Source organism: Helicoverpa zea, chromosome 21 (assembly GCF_022581195.2).
Source record: "Helicoverpa zea isolate HzStark_Cry1AcR chromosome 21, ilHelZeax1.1, whole genome shotgun sequence".
Taxonomy (NCBI): domain Eukaryota; kingdom Metazoa; phylum Arthropoda; class Insecta; order Lepidoptera; family Noctuidae; genus Helicoverpa; species Helicoverpa zea.
The window spans coordinates 11,034,155-11,055,109 of record NC_061472.1 but is presented as its reverse complement, the minus strand read 5'-3'; the positions used below and the strand labels follow the sequence as shown (position 1 = coordinate 11,055,109).

The 20,955-nt window shown below is 49.6% G+C and overlaps 1 pseudogene; it reads right to left on the bottom strand.

The window, feature by feature from the left end:
* LOC124641066 overlaps positions 1-20,955 on the bottom strand; it is a 425,796-nt pseudogene that overhangs the window by 371,226 nt on the left and 33,615 nt on the right.

The window sequence follows — 20,955 nt, the reverse complement described above, 5'->3', positions numbered from 1 at the left end:
TAGGGATTGTTCTTAGTATTGTAAGACTTTTACTTCGGTATATGATGTGAAAGGTATAACGGCATAAAGACCAAGAGTCTGTTAAAATGGCCAGCTAGCTTCGAATTCATTTTGTCGCAGTGCTATTGCGTTTAGTTTTTCGTTTTGAAATATAGGAGTTCAGTTGTGCGCACAGGCTTCAACAGCACGACAATAAAACATGATTCATGTCTCAATAACGAACAGGAACCGATCATCTACACACACATACACAGCACACTGCACACACACACACTGACCGCTCGACAGAGAGGCAAGTTGAAACAAAGTGGACGCCGCCGAGCGACGCTCATAACATAAATATGTGCTGGACGCGGGACACCACCACGTCTGAACTACACAATAAGGGAAAATTCTTACTAGATGTATAGGACTTTCCACTTTATCTGTCTACCCTGTGGCAGTACGAATGCTGATCCAAAATAAGTCTGGTTAATATCTAGTTGTTTTATGCCCTAGTACAAACATACGGCAGTGTTTTTGTGTTTAGTCTGCCCTCACGCCGGCTCATCATCAGCAGACATTGAGGAACAAGACCCGGAGGAGCCGGAGCCCCTAGTCCTATGAAAGTACATCCTCCGAGCCTTTTCCCAATCATGTTGGGGTCGGCTTCCAGTCTAACCGGATTCAGCTGAGTACCAGTGCTTTACAAGAAGCGACTGCCTATCTGACCTCCTCAACCCAGTTACCCGGGCAACCCGATACCCCTTGGTTAGAATGGTGTCAGACTTACTGGCTTCTGACTACCTGTAACGACTGCCAAAGATGTTCAATGACAGCCGGGACCTACAGTTTAACGTGCCATCCGAAACACAGCCAATGGTGTCTAAGATATACTTAGAAAGTACATACAAACTTAGAAAAGTTGCATTGGTACTTGCCTGACCTGGGATCGAACCCGCGCCCTTATACTCGAGAGGTTGGTCCTTTACCCACTAGGCCAACACGACTTTTTTAGTCCTATGAAAGTACAAATACCAAAATATATAACAACTCAAAACTCTCGGAAAATATTGTAAGACTTCCTTTAGATAACTATCTACTATATTTTAATTTAACGCTGACAAAGTGTTATTGCAGTTTCCAAGCTAACCGTGAGGCCGTACGGCCGGTGCGCTGCACACCTCGGCAGCAGCCCCGCGCGGCTCATCCTCACAACAAACTGCGGAGACGCTCTCCAGATAACCTGAGTGCTGATTCCGAGTTTTGACAGCTTTCGCAACTGGATACGTAATTATAAGTCTATTGAAATAAAGAGTCGTATGCTACGTCACATGATTTAGATATGACATCTTCATTCATTTTGACGGTTAATAATGATTACACTCGCAAAAGTGAGCTCAAGTGTAATACGACCAAGTACTGATGACAGTCTTTATTAAATAAACAATTCTAAGATAAGTGCTACGTGATTCAATGGTATGTTACTCTTCGCATCGAAAAAGTTAACTTGCAAAACTCGCACTAGGCTCTCTGAACCGAAGTAGCAATAAGTATTCCTATGATTCAGCTTCTCTTTCTATAGTTACAATAAAACCATTTCTACACTTTTCGAACTAGCGCATGTTTAACATCAATGTAAAGACATGAACGTAGCACTATATAGTCACGAGTATCCAGCAATAACTCGACTGACACACAACCGCTACAATATTGTCAGTAGTAAACAGTTAAGTGTCACTAAATCTGAGTTCCGCGTAATGAAACGCGCTCGACATACGCGCGACATACCGGCACGCTGTTACCGAACACTATGTTTATTTTAATTGATTTTGTAGAAAACTAATAAATTACGCGCACATCTGGGTGTAGAAGTCATGGTAGCCTAGTAGGTAAAGAACCAACCTCTCAAGTATGAGTGTGTGGGTTCGATTCCGATTCTGCAAATCTCGCGTCGTAAGTAATGTGAAAACTATGTAGACGTTACCCGTTTATAGTATTTATCTAAGTGGTGAGTGATTGTACATAAGTACCGATATGAGTGAATATAGGTTCGCTACCGCCGTAGGATGTCGGCGCGCTAGTTCGCCTCGCAGCCATTACCCGCGTCTTGTAGCTGCGAGTTAACGAGACAAGTAATGGCGGACCTGACCTTGACCTCGCTCTTGTTTTACGGCTGTCGGCTGTTGCTGAAGTGCCACTTCATGCGGATTGCTCGACTGTACGCTCGATACGTGTTCACGTCGAACACACTAGTGGATACGAGATAACGGTCGAGTGACTCCACTACCGGCTTCCTCACTCTAAGGCCATTTTTTCTGAATATTAAGCAAATTAAGTATTTTCGGCTGAATCAGTAATATTCAGTAGAAAATATGCACCAGCCTCGGCTTTGCAACTACTACACATTGAGCAGAGCAGTGCGCCGGCCGCTGCAGCCATCAGCTAAAAGCTTGCTGTTACTGTATGCACTGATATATTATGTTTGACTATCAGTTCGCACTGCTGCCCCCGCCTGGTGGTTCTATATGGATGGGAGCGATTGTGTACTAACATGCGTCTTCATAACATTACCAGTATATAGAGCTTCACAACAAAAGTCTGGGGACGATCGGAGCGTGTAAGTGTCAGTAAGTTGCGAACAAAGTGTTTGCTGACAGTAGCACACACAGAGCACACACTCTCCACAAATACGTTCTGCGGCGATCGACCACCTCCTGCCAACGTCTGCTTTGTACCTACAATCATATGCACTTGATAAACTTCAATCTAAAAGGGAATTGCACTGAAGGTAAGATTATTATAATCCGTTCTGTCGCAATGATCACAAACAAGGGCAAGGTACTGAAGGCAACCCTTTCTTTACTTTTTACAATGGCGGCAAGTTAAGCAGCTTACGTGAGTAGCGAGTGTTTTTGTTTAATTCCCGGATCGCGGCCGAATGTTTTGTGATATCGTTATTGAATAAAACCGAAGCCTCGCGACTGGCCCTGAATAAAACATGCGTGAGACTGCCCTACTTATCAGATAATCCATACACGCGTGTTTCTGCTTCTTTTGTGAGAGAACTTTGTAAGCGATTGGAATTCGTCTCTTCTGCCGATAATTTATACCTTTGTAAATTGGATCTGCCGGTATCGCACCCGAAACTGAATTTTCGATTACACACACACACACACACAGTGTCGCACGCGGAGTGCGGCCGCAGACGCATTACCTTGCAATGAGCATGTGATGCTGAATCATTGCAGCGCCTACAGGTGGCCGGTGCAACACTACAACCTGCGTTATAAGTACCCGCTTTATTTGTTGGACGGATTACATTTAAATAATCGAATACAAAGAAAACGAAAACACAACATAGAGAAGGGTTTTCAAACACTACTGAACACAGATTTATTATTTTAGTTTGAAAATCTGTTAATTTAAATAAAATACAATTTTATGCATTTCGAGAATATTTTAAAAACAAAGTTGGCAGTAATATGGAATTATGAGAAGATTGCAGGGGGCGCGGCTGATACTGTAAGTGCAAGGGGTAGCGCAAGACATAATAAATAATAAGATAACGCTCATCCCCCGCGGGGGTCGTCACGTGACGAACTACTCCACGCTGCCGGAGAGCGCGAGTCAGCTGACAGCATCGTCACGTGACGCAGCCGACACTTACCGCTGCGGGGACACCGGCGGTATTACTGCTGCCTTACTACACTCCACACCGGCATGGCCACTACTATGTTCACTCACAACTATGTAATGTGTTCTATACTGACACTCAGTGCCACAAAGCGCTCGTACCCGCCACTAGTTGTGACATCACAATAGTTTTCGCGCGCTCAACTTAATCAACTGTGAACTGAGTAAATAGTAGAAACTTTATTGTAACGCTGAGGCACGTGCACGCCGGAGCGTCTCGTGCAAATGTAAACAACAGTTTGGTTGATCAGGTGGATTTAGTGAATATTTGGGCTCTGTATTAGGTGTGAATCGATCGCGTGATATCTGCAGCGGGTGCAGCGAGGGTCGCGACAGGGCGCGTGTGTGCGGCGTGCGCGCCCCGCCGCCACTGCCGCCACTGCCGCCCAACGAGAGGGAAACCATCCCCTGCACCCTCCGCCCCCCCCCACACCCGCACACGCCGCCCCCGCCCGCGACACGCGACGCCTCAATGTTGCCTTGTTTCATTGACGCCTCGCGGATGTCGTCGTGGCTGCACCGACCACCTCACACACGCATCACGCAGCCCGCACCGTACATATATCTTATTCTTATAGTATTATACTTACACACGATTAAATGCCAATTCAACCTACATACTACAAATACTAATAATAATCTTGTAAATTTAAAATAACTTAGAGTGCACTACTTGCTGATGATCATTTTAGTTGTTTGTTTGCGTCGGTATTTCTATTAATTTAGTCAATGAAATAATCTATCTACTCCTATCATTTAACGTTTAGTTCCTTTTCACGCAGACTACATAGGAATGAAGATTCGATTGTTAGGCTCTGCTATGTTTATATAATACCAATAATACCATGTTGGAACATTAACGTAGCATTCTCGTAGCGAACGCGACTTTGTAGTGAAGTGCTACGACTGCATTGCTACGCGGCCGACGTGCTACGAGAGCTACGAGCGCGCGAAATAACGTAGGCATCGCTACGAGAGCACGTAGCGTCGGGCCGCACAAGGAATACATGGGGTCGCATTGTGTTCCCGCGTGGCGCTCGCGCACCTCACCGCACCGTGCACGATAATGTACGACGACGCGCGGTTATATTATAGCTACACCAACTCACTGAATTCATTAGGGACTACTGCAAGACCACACAAGAGCGACCTACTAGCCGCCAACATTACTACCTACTTACGTCATTTAAAGGTGTTATATGCCGGGTCCATATTGTTTCTAATGTATTGTTTAAACTTTATAAAAATACCACCTGTATTACATATGGAACGCAAATAAAGAATTGAATTGAATTATTTTAGTTTTAAATAGTTTAAGTAAATATTATATAGTATATAAATTACTCATACAACATAACCAAATTAATATTCAATGGCACGGTTAATTTTACCTTGATGTGGCCACAGAATGCAGCTTACGTCCAGCTTAAGTGAAACTACCCAGTAAATCTTGGCTGAACTACTTCACAAAGCTTTTCTTAAACAAACTCGTAAATCAGTAGAGCGGTATTTGTGCGGACTCCGGGTATCGAAATACTAGATTTATAAAACATTCCATTGCTCCCGAGTGCAGTAAAAGCTGCGAATTCAAATAATTCTCAGCCGTACAGCCGGCGGTAATGTCCCGCCCGGTCGGGGTATACTCACCTACTGCCGTAGACATACTAATATATTTAGCACTTACCTGAAATAGAAAAACTATGTTTTAGCAACAAAACTTATTATAACAAGGAAGAAAATGAACCACAACAGATAAAGATTAGGTGCAACCAACCAAACCGGTGTATGTAGTCACGTGAGGTTCACACGTCATGTAATGTGCATCGGATGCGGCCACCACCGCCGAGCTACTCACACCTCGTTAGTTCACAATATCCAGTGCACCAGCCACCAGCCACCACCAACACAAACCAGCTGATTACATTCATACGGCCGCATGCGTTAATCATAAACAAGTAGTTCATTCATTATTATGTACCTTAATAATTATTGTTATTGAACCAAGTCCTTTAAGATGCTGCTATTAATGGCAGGAACAGTGAGCAGCGTCGTGACTTCACAACATTTGTCCCAAACACATACACTGCCTAACATTAGGTAAAAGGGAAGAATTGTAAGGTCCCTCACTACGTACGAGACATTCCTACAAGTGCTACAACGTGTGTAAACACTGCACACTTATACAACACGATATTGCTTGGCAGTTGCTGAATTCGGCGGACAATGGAACTGGTCGCGCATTAGCGCATTCCGACTGTCAGAGCGTACATTACAGCATGAACAACAAACACCTCGTGACACAAAACTCGCACATTCCGACACCGTCGAGCGCCACCTACACCACACCACACCACAATATATGCAGTGCACACAGAGTGTACTCAGTCTGCTGGCCGAATATATGTATATGTATGCCGATTATAGCCTTAAACATTTTAAAATACATAGGTAGACATAGCTCGTCTGAGCTGCAATAACGCTTACACTACCGTATTTTAAGTACGCCGTGCACCGTAAATGCAGAAGTGCGCAGAAGAATGCGATATTTCAGATAAGCTTATACCTATACATTTCCAGTTTTTTATTATTATCGTCATAAGCAGTGGCGGATCTACCGTAGGGGGCACTGTAGGCATACCCTAATTTACTTCTGTCGTCACACTTATTATTTTCAAGCAGAGAATATTCAATTTCACCAACAAATACCTAAATTAAGGGATCCCCTAAGATTTATTACGGAACACTTAATAAGAATTTCGTTTTCATCAAAGTTTAGGTATCCCTTATCCATAGTTATTTATGTCAAAATTGGGAGAGCCCTTATTCTAAGTGGCACTTAGATTAAGAGATTGTTGGTGAAAATGGGCTTGAATGTTTACGATTGAAACTTAGCAGTAGGTAATGTAACATACAATAACAGCTAGTATGACCGATAACAAATAATCATTGCGAAATTTGTTGGATGGTGAGAAAAATAAGTGACGAGGGTGCAACCAGATGTCGCTTCACAATGATCATGAACACCGGCGAGTGCCCCGCAGTGGCAGGCTCGGTGCGGCCGGCACTGGCGCGGCGGCAGATGAGACAGTGCGGGCGCTGATTGCGCGGCGGCCCACTTGCTTTGTGTCGCGCCGCACCGCCCATTGTTTGTTATTCCAGTTTTTCGTCTTGCAGCGACGTTCTCAGATAAGTAGGCCGTGTCTCTTTCAGTCGACCCACTTTCCGAGCTTCGTTGGAAATGAAAGCAGGATTCGCAGCAAGATGTTCGCAGAAAATGTTTAGTATTTAGAGCCGACTGTCGCTATCGTGAGCGGGTAGTGCGCCGCATTCCAGCCCGACTGAGCGCTAGTCGCAAACTCACTAATAATAAGGCAGTTTGCAAGCTTTGTGAAAATATTTGGAGAGGCGCGAGTGACGAGAAATCGCGATTACTACAACATTCTTGTTAGTGTGACACCTGTGCATGAGCAGCAGCCGCAGCAAGGCAGTGGTCGCGCCGCGCTCGCCTCGCGCCTCGCCTGCCTCGCGCCTCGTCTGCCTCGCGCCTCGCCCGCTCTTTGTAGTGGAAATGAGCTCACGTCTGGGCATGCAGATGCCTTGCTATTCTAATGTTTGGGAACAACTAGCTACCGACCGATATTAGATAATTCAACACGCATATGTTTTTGACTGCAGTAACATCACAACTCAACGATAAATTCGCAGAAATTGACGAAAATGTCTATTAGGTAGGTACTATGGAAGCACTATTAATTTATTAGTAGCATTTGATATTATATTTTTTAAATTGAATAGTTAATTGCACTCTTGTGATTTCTGCGACTGCTGAGTGCTGCTAGGTACCATTGTTTGTGCCACTCCAAGTAATTTCTCTCCTTATTACATCAGACCGCACATTTAGTTTTGTTACACATATTTGAACAATTTCCTTATTAAGTTACCACGCAAAGAAAACGATTTCTATAAAACTTTATGTGAAGAGCCATTAAGATAATTTTTCAGTGGGTAACCACACGATCATATTTGTTTCGATACATTGAATGATTCCTATTATGTGATTAAATGTTTTTAACATTAGTATCGCAGTCTGATGCATGTTGATATGTGTTGTGAACATTATGTTTTCAAGACAAGTTAATGTTATTACGCTACAGTCGACATTACCATTAGCGACAGTGTAGTGTCGTGCGAGAGTTAGTGGATTAGCTACCATCTACCAAATACAATTCGAGCGTGTACTACCGTGCCCAGCCGCCAGTCATCAGACTGCCAGTCCCTCAGAATATTATGTTAGTGCATTTTTCAGGCTAGTATTTAGAGTGTATCAGGGTTATTCTAGTGTGTAACATTGAATAAAACGCGGAGTTAGCATCCCAACCGTTTATTTCCCAATAGCGCGACGACACAGGCAAGATTAGGCAAGCTCTGGCAGCAAGCTGTAGCGACACAAGGCGGCACTCACCGGGCGGGGCGGGCAGGCGCGCCCAGGCGTCGCGCAGGCGCAGCGCCGCCTCGCGCAGCTCCCCCGCCGCGCTCTGCCGCGCCGCGCCGCACTCGCGCTCCAGCGCCGCCTGCGCCTCCAGCACGCGCCGCGTGTCCGCCGCGCGGCCCGCGCACTCCGCCTGCACACCGCGACACGTCACCCCAGCTTACAAGTAGACCTCGTCTCATCGATAACACAATAAAAACAAGCAGCGACACTGACCGCCAACTCGTCGAGCTTCTGCTGGCGCTGGTCGGGCGGCGCGGCGTCGAGCGCGGCGACGGCGTCGCTGGCCCACGTGAGCGCGGCCCGCAGGCGCGCGCTGTGCTGCTCCAGCGCCGCCAGCTTGTCGCCCAGGAAGAGCCCGTGCGCCGCCAGCTTGCCCTGCGCCGCCTGCAGCTGCGCGCGCAGCTCGGCGCCGCCGCGCGCCTCCCGCAGCGTGCCCGCCAGCTCCTCCGAGCGCGCCTGCACGACACACGCTCATCACCACGCGCTCGACACGTCGGGAACACACCTCACTAGGTTCAACTAACATTACCATGTCAGATTTGATCACTTGATATTATTCAGAATAATTCTGATATCGCGCATCCTTGAATGAACCAGGTGATTGTGTGAAAAGAGGCTTTTACCTTGTAGTGAAATAATGAAAAAACTAATGACGATCATAATCGAGTCAATAATAAACACTTATTATCATGACCAATAAAACTGTCCGAACTTGCTTTACTTTATGATTGATCGATTCAAACGGCTTTGACCACGAGTTCTTCTTTTACTTCTGTTACATATCTCGTCAAATAACATAACCGCTCTGAAGTTGAACTGTTCTGCAATTTTTGGACAAAACTGCACAACGGTTAAAATCTTTGTGCTGACTTCACTTCACAAGCTTCGGAATTGCAAAGTTATTTGACGAGATATATGAGATATAAATATGTAGATATAAATATGTATTTGTATAAATAGGAATTTAAAGTAGACATATAAATATGTAATGGAAGTTATTTCTCCAACATACTCGTATTGGGTATACCATCGCAACGCACAAATTGTACGAACACTGCGGCTTTATGCAGAAATAAAGAAGTAGTTACACTACATACAGTCGGCTCAGAGCAGCGCGGGTCAGCAGACGCGCGGACGCGGCACTCGCACGTAGCGTCACTACACTCACTACTCGCGGAACCGCGCCGCGCAGTGGCGCCGCGGCATGGGACACGAATATTTTCATAGCTTCAGAAATAGCCGCGTGCCGGCGACCGCGCGCCTATCTCTGCGCTTCCTTATACTCGCGCGCTGTGCTCTCGCTGCACTTGTTGTACTTGTTGCACTTCATACATTTACATATTTATTTCAGAAGCGCATTCAATGTATTAAAATTCAAGTCGTGGGCCGCGCCGGAGCCGGCCGCTCTCCGGGACGCGCCGTCTGCCGCACTTGTGCCACGCTAGCACAACATCAACCACTTGGATGTAGAATGTGAAATGCGCGCAATACTTGCAACCGTTATATCTCAACTGTACGAGGCGCCGTGTGCATCCACTCCTCTAAATAGCAATATATACGTAAGATTCGACCACAGTGCGAATAGCTTCCCGTGTACCCAGCGATCTCGACTCTGACAGGTTGCGCAGATGAATCTCAGAATTCATGACTATAAGGATTGAATCATAACCGAAATGCAACATTGACAAAGAGCGACGGCGTCGCGTGGCGTGTGTTTATCAGAATACAAACAAACAGCGATCTATTTGTGAACCGTCGTAAATATAACTGCGTCGGCTATTTTTATATCGGCGAGGAGTGACGCGAGTGACGTGAATGGCGCGCCGGCTTGTTGCTGCTTCTGCCGGCACGCTGGCTCTCTCAATATATGTACGTCCTCACTCATTTTATCAACGACTAGCCGTTTTCCCGCGGTTTCACCCGCGTCCCATGGGAGCTACTGCCCGCACCGGGATAAAATATAGCCTATATTACTCGTAGATAGTATAGCTTTGTAATGGTGAAAGAATATTTAAAATTGGTCCAGTAGTTATGGAGTTTATCCTCCTTTTTCCTCTTTATAATATTAGTACAGATAGTTATATATTTATGTATTTGCTTTTTGCGAAATATAAGAGTATGTATGTATATGCCTTAAGTTTAGCGCAATAGTGACGCAGTTTACAAAGAATGACTCGAAGCAAATCCACTGAGCAGAACGCAGTAAGACTTGCGAGTGACGTCGCCCGCGTCTCGCGCCGACACTACCGACGCGAGTGTACCGGCTTCCACCGCGGAAAAACAAATGTATTTACGATTATCTAAAGATGTCCTCATTACTATAGTCCAGCGTGAAGGTAACCTGTGGCCAGCTATATATGAAGAGTTACATAAAAATGTAATACACGTACATATTCATTCAAATCTACAGTTTAATAAACGGCAGTGTTTCATGGTAATTTCTGCTAATGCTTTTTTAGAAAATGACCTTTAGATATATGAAATGTTATATTGTAGACTGAAAGAACAGTTTATCGGTGGAGTAGACAAAGATATCGGACAGGGATGTCACCTTGACGAGACTGTGTCGGATGGCGAGGCAGGTGCGGTCCGACACGTTGGCGCACGTGGTGTCCAGCAGCTCGGCCACCGAGCGCAGCTGCGCCTGCGCCGTCTCCGCCCACTGCGTGTCCGTCTCGCTCTGTTCAGTGTCAGTGGTAGCTTCCGTAGTGGGCGGTTCCTCCGGTTCACTTCTGTACAACGTGTAATAAGTTCCTCGTATATACATGACAACAAATACATATGACGTGTCCTTTCGGCTTTGAGAAGAAAGGTTATAAGCAGCAGCAAGATAAAGTAGTGTCCTCGCGGAGCAACAGAGCGACGTACGTGTCGGTGTGCAGGCGCGCGGCCACGGCGTGCCAGCGCTCGGCCAGCTGCTGCAGCTGCTCCTGCACGTGCCGCGACAGCGGCGCGCCGCACGCCGCCACCACCGCGCGCCCCGCCGCCCGCGCCCGCGCCGCCTCCTCCGCGCGCGCCGCCTGCTCCGCGCGCAGCGCCGCCAGCTCCGGCGCCGCGCCCGCCAGCCGCCGCTCCGCGCCGTCCAGCCACGCGCCGCACGCCTCCAGCAGCGCGTACAGCGACGCCCACTCCGCCTGGCACTTGCGCCACCTGCACCAACACCGCACATCTCCATATTATTTTTTTTATTTGTTAATTTATTTCAGGCAACTAGGGCCCATAGAAAATACAATACATAAAGGAATTACATTACAATATTATAAACTAAGACATACAAAAATAAAGTAATTAAAAGCTACGCGTATACGCAAATATGCGGTGTCATGTTGCACTTCGTGGTGTCGCGTAACCTCCCGCGGAATCGCCGCAACACGACACCCTTCGGCCAAAACTGCTCTTGAAACATGTCGAGATGCTGCTGATGCTGATGTTACCACAGACGATTTAAAGTTTGTGTTATGATTCGACTCTAACTTCTCGACTCTCAAAATCCAGTTGGTCTTCACTCGAATATACTCCACGATCTCCTCGACCTTCGTAGAGTAACACAACTGCGTCATAGGTATAGCTGGACGCAGCAGCATGTTCGGACCCGTCAATGTAGTTCCGCATTGATTCCGACTAGATGGCTTCTTCTTTTTCCTCCACCTTGATGAAACCATTTGCATCAGCCGTCCCTTTGCTAGGTAAAAGATGAACCGTGCCTTGGGTTACTTCGGGGTGACTCTGAGTTCCCACACTAGCCTTAGGTTGTCGTTCAACGGGAATTTGCTTTACGGCAGCCGAATAAACACGTCTAGTCGTGTTTGCACGTGTGTCGTGTTTTCGATTTTACTAAAACTCTCACATCGAAAACGACGACCTTTTTTAGTAGTCTGAAATTCTTGACATAATAAAATATGCATTGATCATTACCTAACAACTCCATGGCCAACTTATACACCATAAAAATATTAGGTACTTATTTTTTTTTAATGTAGATTATTTTTATACTCAGGTCAAAATTTAATAAAAAAAGTCTCCACCCTTTTTTTTTTTTTTTTTGTTTCAGCTGAGGAAAATGCCTGACGCATACACACACCGCCCGGGGAGACGGTGAGGTTCCACCCTAGCCTCCATCAGTAGGAATTCTTAGTAATCAATCCTTCATACCCATGACGGTAAGATGGACACACACACAACCTTATTAGAAACCGTACTCGGAGATAAAGCATCATGTTGGTGAAAGTGAAAGTGTGGAGAAGCGAGTACCTCTCTTGTCTTAGCGCGATCGCGTCCTGCACGGCGGCCCACTCGCGCTGCAGCTTGTCGCGCAGCCGCGCGGCCTGCGCCTCCTGCGCGTCCTGCGCGGCCTGTGGCTCGGCGGGCGGCGCGGGCGGGTGGGGCAGCGCGGGCGGGTGGGGCGGCGCGGGCGGGTGGGGCAGCGCGGGCGGGTGGGGCAGCGCGCGCAGGGCGGCGGCCGCCTGCGCGCCCACGGCGTCGGCGCGCGCGCGCACGCGCTGCGGACACCACACTTGTACTACATGTGTCTCCACTCATACACTCCGACTGCTGGTATTTGACTAACATCATACAGGCTGGACGAGCCGCGTTACACAAAAACTCTTTGACTTTGAAGCACGCCAGCTTTCTGAGCTGCGTGCAAAATGTGACGTCAAACCTGAATATACGTATACATATAATATTATAGAAATTACCGAAATCGGTTTTGTAGAATCATATCATAATTAATCAAGTAACATAAATGTAATCAAAATAAAAAGGAAAGTGGGTTCTTCTGGAACCATGTTTTTAAACTTAAAAGAAGAGGTGAACATCAATATTGCTGAGCTAACTTCTAAGTGAATGTTTTAAAATTATTGCGATTTGTATTCGACCGAAGCGATGGGAATGAAAAAGGTAGGTATAGTGCCTATATACATATATTTACATAATTGTCTTAATTGTTAAGAACCTTAAAATATTTTTCATTTTCATTTCAAGAATAAATAGAGATACTTTTTGGTCTGATGTGGGCATTCTTCAATGGGAAATGAGACGTAAAGTATGGTCGCATACCGCGAGCGCATCCTCCTGCAGCGGGAAGTCGTCGTAGTCGCGGCCGCCGAGCGGCGGGGCGCGCAGCTGCGCCGCCAGCGCCGCCACCGCCTCGCGCGCCAGGTTGGCGCGGCGCACGGGCTCGGCCGCACCGCCCGCCGCGCGCTCGGCCCGCGCCCAGCCCGCCAGCGCCCGCGCCACCGCGCGCTCGCGCAGCCCCACGTGCGCCGCGCGCAGCGCCCGCGCCAGCCACGCCGCGCGCTCCGCCGCGCCCGCGCGCGCCTCCAGCTCCGCGCGCGCGCCCGCCTGCACACACACACACACACACGTCACGCGCCAGCCACGCCGCGCGCTCCGCCGCGCCCGCGCGCGCCTCCAGCTCCGCGCGCGCGCCCGCCTGCATACACACACACACACCCGTCACGCGCCAGCCACGCCGCGCGCTCCGCCGCGCCCGCGCGCGCCTCCCGCTCCGCGCGCGCGCCCGCCTGCACACACACACACACACACGTCACGCGCCAGCCACGCCGCGCGCTCCGCCGCGCCCGCGCGCGCCTCCAGCTCCGCGCGCGCGCCCGCCTGCAGACACACACACACACACGTCACGCGCCAGCCACGCCGCGCGCTCCGCCGCGCCCGCGCGCGCCTCCAGCTCCGCGCGCGCGCCCGCCTGCACACACACACACACACACGTCACGCGCCCGCCACGCCGCGCGCTCCGCCGCGCCCGCGCGCGCCTCCAGCTCCGCGCGCGCGCCCGCCTGCATACACACACACACACACGTCACGCGCCAGCCACGCCGCGCGCTCCGCCGCGCCCGCGCGCGCCTCCAGCTCCGCGCGCGCGCCCGCCTGCACACACACACACACACACGTCACGCGCCAGCCACGCCGCGCGCTCCGCCGCGCCCGCGCGCGCCTCCAGCTCCGCGCGCGCGCCCGCCTGCACACACACACACACACACGTCACGCGCCAGCCCCGCCGCGCGCTCCGCCGCGCCCGCGCGCGCCTCCAGCTCCGCGCGCGCGCCCGCCTGCATACACACACACACACACGTCACGCGCCAGCCACGCCGCGCGCTCCGCCGCGCCCGCGCGCGCCTCCAGCTCCGCGCGCGCGCCCGCCTGCACACACACACACACACACGTCACGCGCCAGCCCCGCCGCGCGCTCCGCCGCGCCCGCGCGCGCCTCCAGCTCCGCGCGCGCGCCCGCCTGCACACACACACACACACACGTCACGCGCCAGCCACGCCGCGCGCTCCGCCGCGCCCGCGCGCGCCTCCAGCTCCGCGCGCGCGCCCGCCTGCACACACACACACACACACGTCACACACCGCCGCACAGCGCGCGCACACACACTCGCACACACACTCGCGCACACGTACCGGGTCGCTGGCCAGCTTGTCGTCGAAGGCGTCGCACCACGCCTGCAGCTCGTCCACGAGTCGGTCCAGCTCCTTCAGGTTGTCCTCCGCCTGCAGCGCCAGCTCGCGCTTCTGCTCGATCTCCGACATCACCATTGACCACTTGTTCCGCAGCTTATCCTGCCCGGTATTTAATGATCATTCATCTACACTGGGCGTCAAAAAACAGCACACTAATTGCGTTACCGGGAACGGGTATAAAAGGGTAAAGGTAAAAATACACACACACAAAACGTGTCTTACCTAAGCACACTAAATAATTAAATACGTTAATTATAAAATACATTAAAGACAAATAAAATACGCAAAAATAAAAAAAAAGATTTTTTCAAACAAAGCAAATATAATTGAAAATGTGCTAGAATTAGAACACCATGGAAGCCCAGCCTGCGAAAAATGACTCCTGAGGCCAAACCACTGATTGGAATAATGGATTAGGTTATTTTTTTACACCCGATATACAGGTAATAATAAGAGTTCGGGCGATGATGTACATGTAAGTACAGTAAGGAGTGAGAGTGGGGCGCGGCACCTGGAAGTGCGTCTGCAGGTAGTCGGCGAGCAGCGGGCTGTGCCTGTGCTTGTCGTACACGAGCGAGTCGCCGCGCGAGATGAGCGCCGCCGCGTCGGGCGCCAGCTGCCCCAGCTGGTTCTTCAGGATCTGCGCACCGCCATACATCACTACACTATGTGTCGCTACATACATCGATCTATCATCTTATGCTGATTTTAATGCGATAATGTTCATCATTCATCATAGAATCTCACTGTCACATATATTTAGTCGCTTTTAAAGTTTTAAAGCGTGATTCTTGTAAATTTTTCTGCAAGTTAATTTATTCGGTAAGCAGTTAGGTGCAATTATCGTTATTTTCTTACCTGTTTTTAATAAATAAATGCTAACTTTGAACAAAATTGTTTAGGCAACCCATTAACAATACCTTTAAATAAAAATAAAGATAAAAAATAGTTTTCAATCGGTAAGCAGATCGGTGAGAGTGGTCCATGATGGGATCCTATACTTTAAGTTAAGTACTAGTAGAGCGGCTGGCACTGACCTCGAGGCGCTTGGCGGGGTCGCGCTCGGCCGCCACGCCGCCCACCGTCAGCAGCATGACGTCCATGCGCCGCGCCAGCGCCGCCGCCGCCGCCGCCCACGCCGCCAGCTCCGCGTCCGCCTGCGCCGGGAACCGCGCGCGCAGCGCCGCCTCCGCGCTCTCCTCCGCGCCCTCCTCCGCGCCCGCCGCCGCGCCCTCCGCGCTCGCCTCCGGGTCCGCCTCCGCGACCGCCTCTGCTTCCTGCGCCAAGCATACGCTCACCTTCTATCGACACAACGTATGACGAATTCGACAAACTGTGTAAATACAGGAATACTGACGTTAGCAGAGTCGTCGGCGGTCTGGTGCTGGTCGTGCTGCAGGTCGGCGGGAGCGGCGGGCGGCGCCGGCTTGGGCGACATGGCCACCACCTGCGCCGCCTGCTTGCGCTCCTCCGCCTTGATGGGCGTCGACGTCGACAGCGGCGGCTTGTCGTCGAACTCGCTACACGACGTCAAACGCAACTGCAAGCGGACGTGCCAGTCAGATGCGACCTTAACGCTCTACCGTGCCCGATACACCACACCTTATTATTCTAATCTAGTCATATACATTTAAATCCTTAATATAACACATCTCATGAAGAATAACGCTTGACAAAGAAAACATGAAAACAAAAATCTAATCTAAACATCGATAAACGCTTCAATAAAAGGTACGAGGTCTTCGGAAAACCTGCAAAACATCCGACGCGTCCTAAACTGAAGTGAGATCACAGTTGTAATACAAGGTTTACCTGCGGCGTGTCGTCCACCTCCGAATATATAGCTTCGTGCGGCGCTAGGCTGGCGGCGGCGGCGGCGGCCGTGGCGGACGGCTCGGGCAGCGCCGCCTGCTCGCGCGGCACCTCGTCCAGGATGAGGTACTCGTTGAGCTGCTCGCGCTGCGCCAGCCGGCACAGCGGCTGCTCGGCGCCGGCCACCACGTCGGGCACGTCCGCCGCCGCGCTTGCCGCGTCTTGCTCTGAGCTGCTCTTGCGCTTCAGTATGCCGAGGGTAGGTTTCATTCTTTGTTCCAGAGTTTTGACTTCTACGACAAAGGTCTTAGGTTCGGTTCCCAAATCGACGGTGCGTCTCTTTTCATCGGGTCCGGGAGAGGAGTGCGCGTCGTCCGAGTCGGTGAGAGAGTCGTTCTCGGTGTCGTCGATGATCTCGACGGTCTCCACGCTCTGCGGTATGAACTCGACGACGGCGTCGATCGCTTCGAAGGGATACATCTCCATGGGCTCTATGGGGCTGACGGTAGACTTGACTATCTCGTGCTCCTTGACCTCGACCACGTGGCACGGGTCGGCCTGCGGTCTGTCGGCGGGGGGAGCGGGCTGGGGCACTATGTTGTTGTTGGAGATCTGCGTGAAGAGGTCGCTGTCGGAGAGCAGGTTGAAGGTGCTGCTGTTCTTCTTGGGCGTGTCGGGCGTGGAGGGCACGGAGCTGACGCGCGACACCGACGGCTCTATCGAGTCCGTCGACATGCCGCTGTTCACGCTGTCCGACATTGGACTTTCGGACACTCGCTTGCCTCTCTCTAGTGACGAACCCCTACTCCTATGGCCACCTTCTTTGATTTCTTTCTTTATAGGTACAGGACTCTTGAGAGCGAGCGGTATCTTAGACTTTTTGAATTCCGGTTTTTCGGTCTCCGGAGTGTTAACAGGACTCTCTAGGCGTCTCTTAATAGTATCCGTAACGTTCTCGTACTCGACAGCGGCCGCTGCGTCAGCGTGCGCTTGCGTGGCGGCCTGCAAGCACAAACCGCGGCTGTATAGTGTCCCTCCCATCGTTAATGTGTTACTAGTCACACCGTTATTTACATGTTAGTGAACTCGTGCGGTCCGTCCGTCGGATGAGATGCGTGATACAAGCGTGATCCCCGCGGTGACTCCAGCAAGCTCGAGGTGGCCCATGTATGCGCGGACACCGTGACACAAAGCGCAGTTCACAGCACACGTTACACCGACACCGTCCTATGTACATATGTATAGTGGGGCGCGCGGCATCGTTAATGTGTTATGACGTCACAACACTTACCTGCGCAGAGAGACACTCACCGTGACGCGGTCCAGCGCGGCGGCCAGGCGCCGGGCCAGCGGGCCGGGCGGCGCGGTGCGGCGCCGCAGCTCGCCCGCCAGCACGCGCAGCTTGGCGGCGCTGGCGGTGTCGCGGCACTCCAGCTGCTGCTCGGCGTCGTCCAGGAAGCGGTGCAGCTCGTCGTCCGCGGCGGGCGCCACGCCGTGCCGCTTGAGGCGGTCCCAGCGCGCGTTGATGTCGGCCACCTGGTCCGCCAGCTTGTCCAGGTAGGCGGGGGTCGCAGTTGCGCGCGAACTCGGCGTAGTTGGCGTTGAGCTTGTTGCGCGTGGCCTCCATGCGCGACATCTCCAGCTCCAGCGCCTGGCGGCCCAGGCCGGCACCCAGCCCGTCCAGCCAGGCGGCCAGCGCGTGCAGGTCGTTCTGTATCTCGCGCGCCGTCAGCAGCGCGTACTCCAGCCGCGCCTTGGCCTCCGTGATCTGCGCGCCCAGCTTGTTGTACAGCTCCTTCAGCAGGTCGATCTTCTTGGAGAACTCCTGCGGCTCCTCCACCGTCTTCTCCTCCACCATCTTGCGGCCCGTCTTGATGATCGTCTCCACCTCCGACTTGATTTCACTCAACGTCCGATAGAATCTCTGACGAAAGAAAAAAATTATCGTTAACTAATATTATCGATGATGATTGTACCGCGGGAATGTGTGTACTTACGAGCCATTTGTAAAGCGCTATAGTTAATATAGCAAATAAGTAAAGGGAGTCCCAATTCATGAGTAGTGATGTGTGCGGGCGGGCGAGGCGCGAGTGCCGCGGCCGCCGCGCGGGATGTGCGAGCCGGCGCCGCCGCGTGCTTGTGCACACTCACGCGCCGCGTACACATTCCGGAATAAACAATCACCACGACCAAAATGCACGATCGCGTTAAACTACATCTTTACATCAATCTGATTTAGTATTGAAGCTAATATACGAGAATAACTACAAGTATGCAAATAAATAACACAATGCAAATGTGGTGTAATGCGATGCCTTCTCCGCGTGGATAGAGGCGGTCGCACATCGGTGCCATCACAAATGGAATCACAGAATCCTTTCAATGTCAGTGATGAGGCACGCGAGCCGCCGCCGGCTTAGCACACACCCACCTACCTCTAAACAAATCAACGACTAATCCGCGAAATACTGTGCACACGCTTTCATTATTGTCTTTTGAGTTTCCCTCACAGGAAATGACAACAAATCAATAAACTTTTTGTAATTTACGGTTAGCCATAGATTTTAACACCTTTCACGACTTCGAAGGAAATAATAATGAAACGTACTTTTTTATATAAGCTGTGTAAATATTGAGTGTGATACGCTAGGAACGGACAACACGTGAAGTAGAATGTCAAACACTCGGCACCGTGAGCAGCCAGCGCGAGCGGCGGCGGCGGTCGGGCACAGTTGTTGACAAACACCCGCGCGCGACCAAGCGAGGCCGACACCCGACACGCTGCGCAATGTGCACCGCGGCTCCGGTTACTGCGAGGCGCGGCTAATAACTACTTTCTACTCAAATCCACTCATTGCCGAATATCATCGATTGACCATTTCGAAATTATATCGTACCGCTTGTAAAGTCATGAAGCTTCTATTTTTATACGCAAGCAACGAGAAAATAAGCTAACCTTCAATAAACTAATTCATCTTTTTTACAAGAATTAAAAAAACACAAATTTGGAGAATCGAGGTAAACCCTCCGAAGTCAATATTATTATGATTTTTAATTGTGCCGTATCACATCCATCAGTTACAGCCATATACATGAAGACAACAAATCAAAATTTCAACAGTAAACAATTTGTGTACTTTTCATTTTATGCCAACAAACCGATTATTACAAGTAAAGAAAAGTCGAAAAAATACGATTCTAACGTCATTTCTAGTAACGGAACGTCAAAATTGTTCGTTTAAACAACCTCACCTACGTATATTACCGAAAACGGGCGTTTTTCGTGCATAAACGGTCGATGTTCATAGATAACAGTTGTGTTAAGAAAAGCGGATGTTACGTAGTAGGTGAACTTGGGCTCAAGTTAAGGTGGCTTTAGTTATGTGGTGGCCTTATCGTAGACTTGACCACTTCATGAAATGACTCGACCATTTCATGAAATGGTCGCGTTTCATGAAATGTTTTACTATCTATTAGCCAGATCATGATGTGACTTGGGCAAATCAATGATGAGAAATCGTTTCTCGATATGTGCAACTGAAAGTTCGGCTTCTTCATGAAATGGTCAAAATTAATTGATCACATCGTAAAATAGTTATGTAAATTGCCCCTAGGGGCGCTGCCAGCGCTTTATTTACGTTTGAAGATGGCGGCCGTTGACTGCATTGAAAATTCTCACAGCGAAAAATTGAATAATTCGTTTGAGGAAGAAAGTGACAAAAGAGTTTACGACGAAAATAATAATAATATAAAATAATTCTACGTTGGTGAATTATAACAACGTTTTTTAATTATAAGGTTATAAAACAAATCAAGAACAGTAGGGTGACCACGCCAAAGAAGTAAATGGACTATTACTGGCTGTCAAAATATGACGTTATGGAAACTGCAGATGAGGAATATCTTATATTTAAGAAAAAATGCTTCGACGATCCTACTATCCGTATGATTCCGATGGAGAAGTATTTTGAAATATTAAAGGAAGTTCATAAAACTGATGGACAAGGTTGACGACTAAAAATGATTCAATACATTAAAAATAGGTTTATATCCCATAGAAACCCATTGAGCTATTTATTGACTATTATTGTGTTATTAATAATAATATATATGACAGGAACATACTTTGCTGTTTAATTTGCTTACTCCAAACCCCATGGAATTATTTACCAGCGATGTAACCCTTATAACCTCTTGCTAGTAGTAGCGAGTGTAACATCCACCAGATACAAGAACCCACCGCTCTCAGAACGCATCCCAAACGAGCCAGCTGAGCGCAGACCTATGTAGGTAAGGTGGGGTAAACTCATCTACCCCGATAGTCTGCAACATAGTATGCAACAATAATGTCCTCTTAGCCAATTATCGGCTACGGCGGCTGTTCTCATGTAAGGAGATTAGCCAACTGCGCGGGACATATTATAGTGCACAAGAATTTACGAGGTGACACACAGACATAGGTGCACTCACTATTCCTTCACTTCCATAGC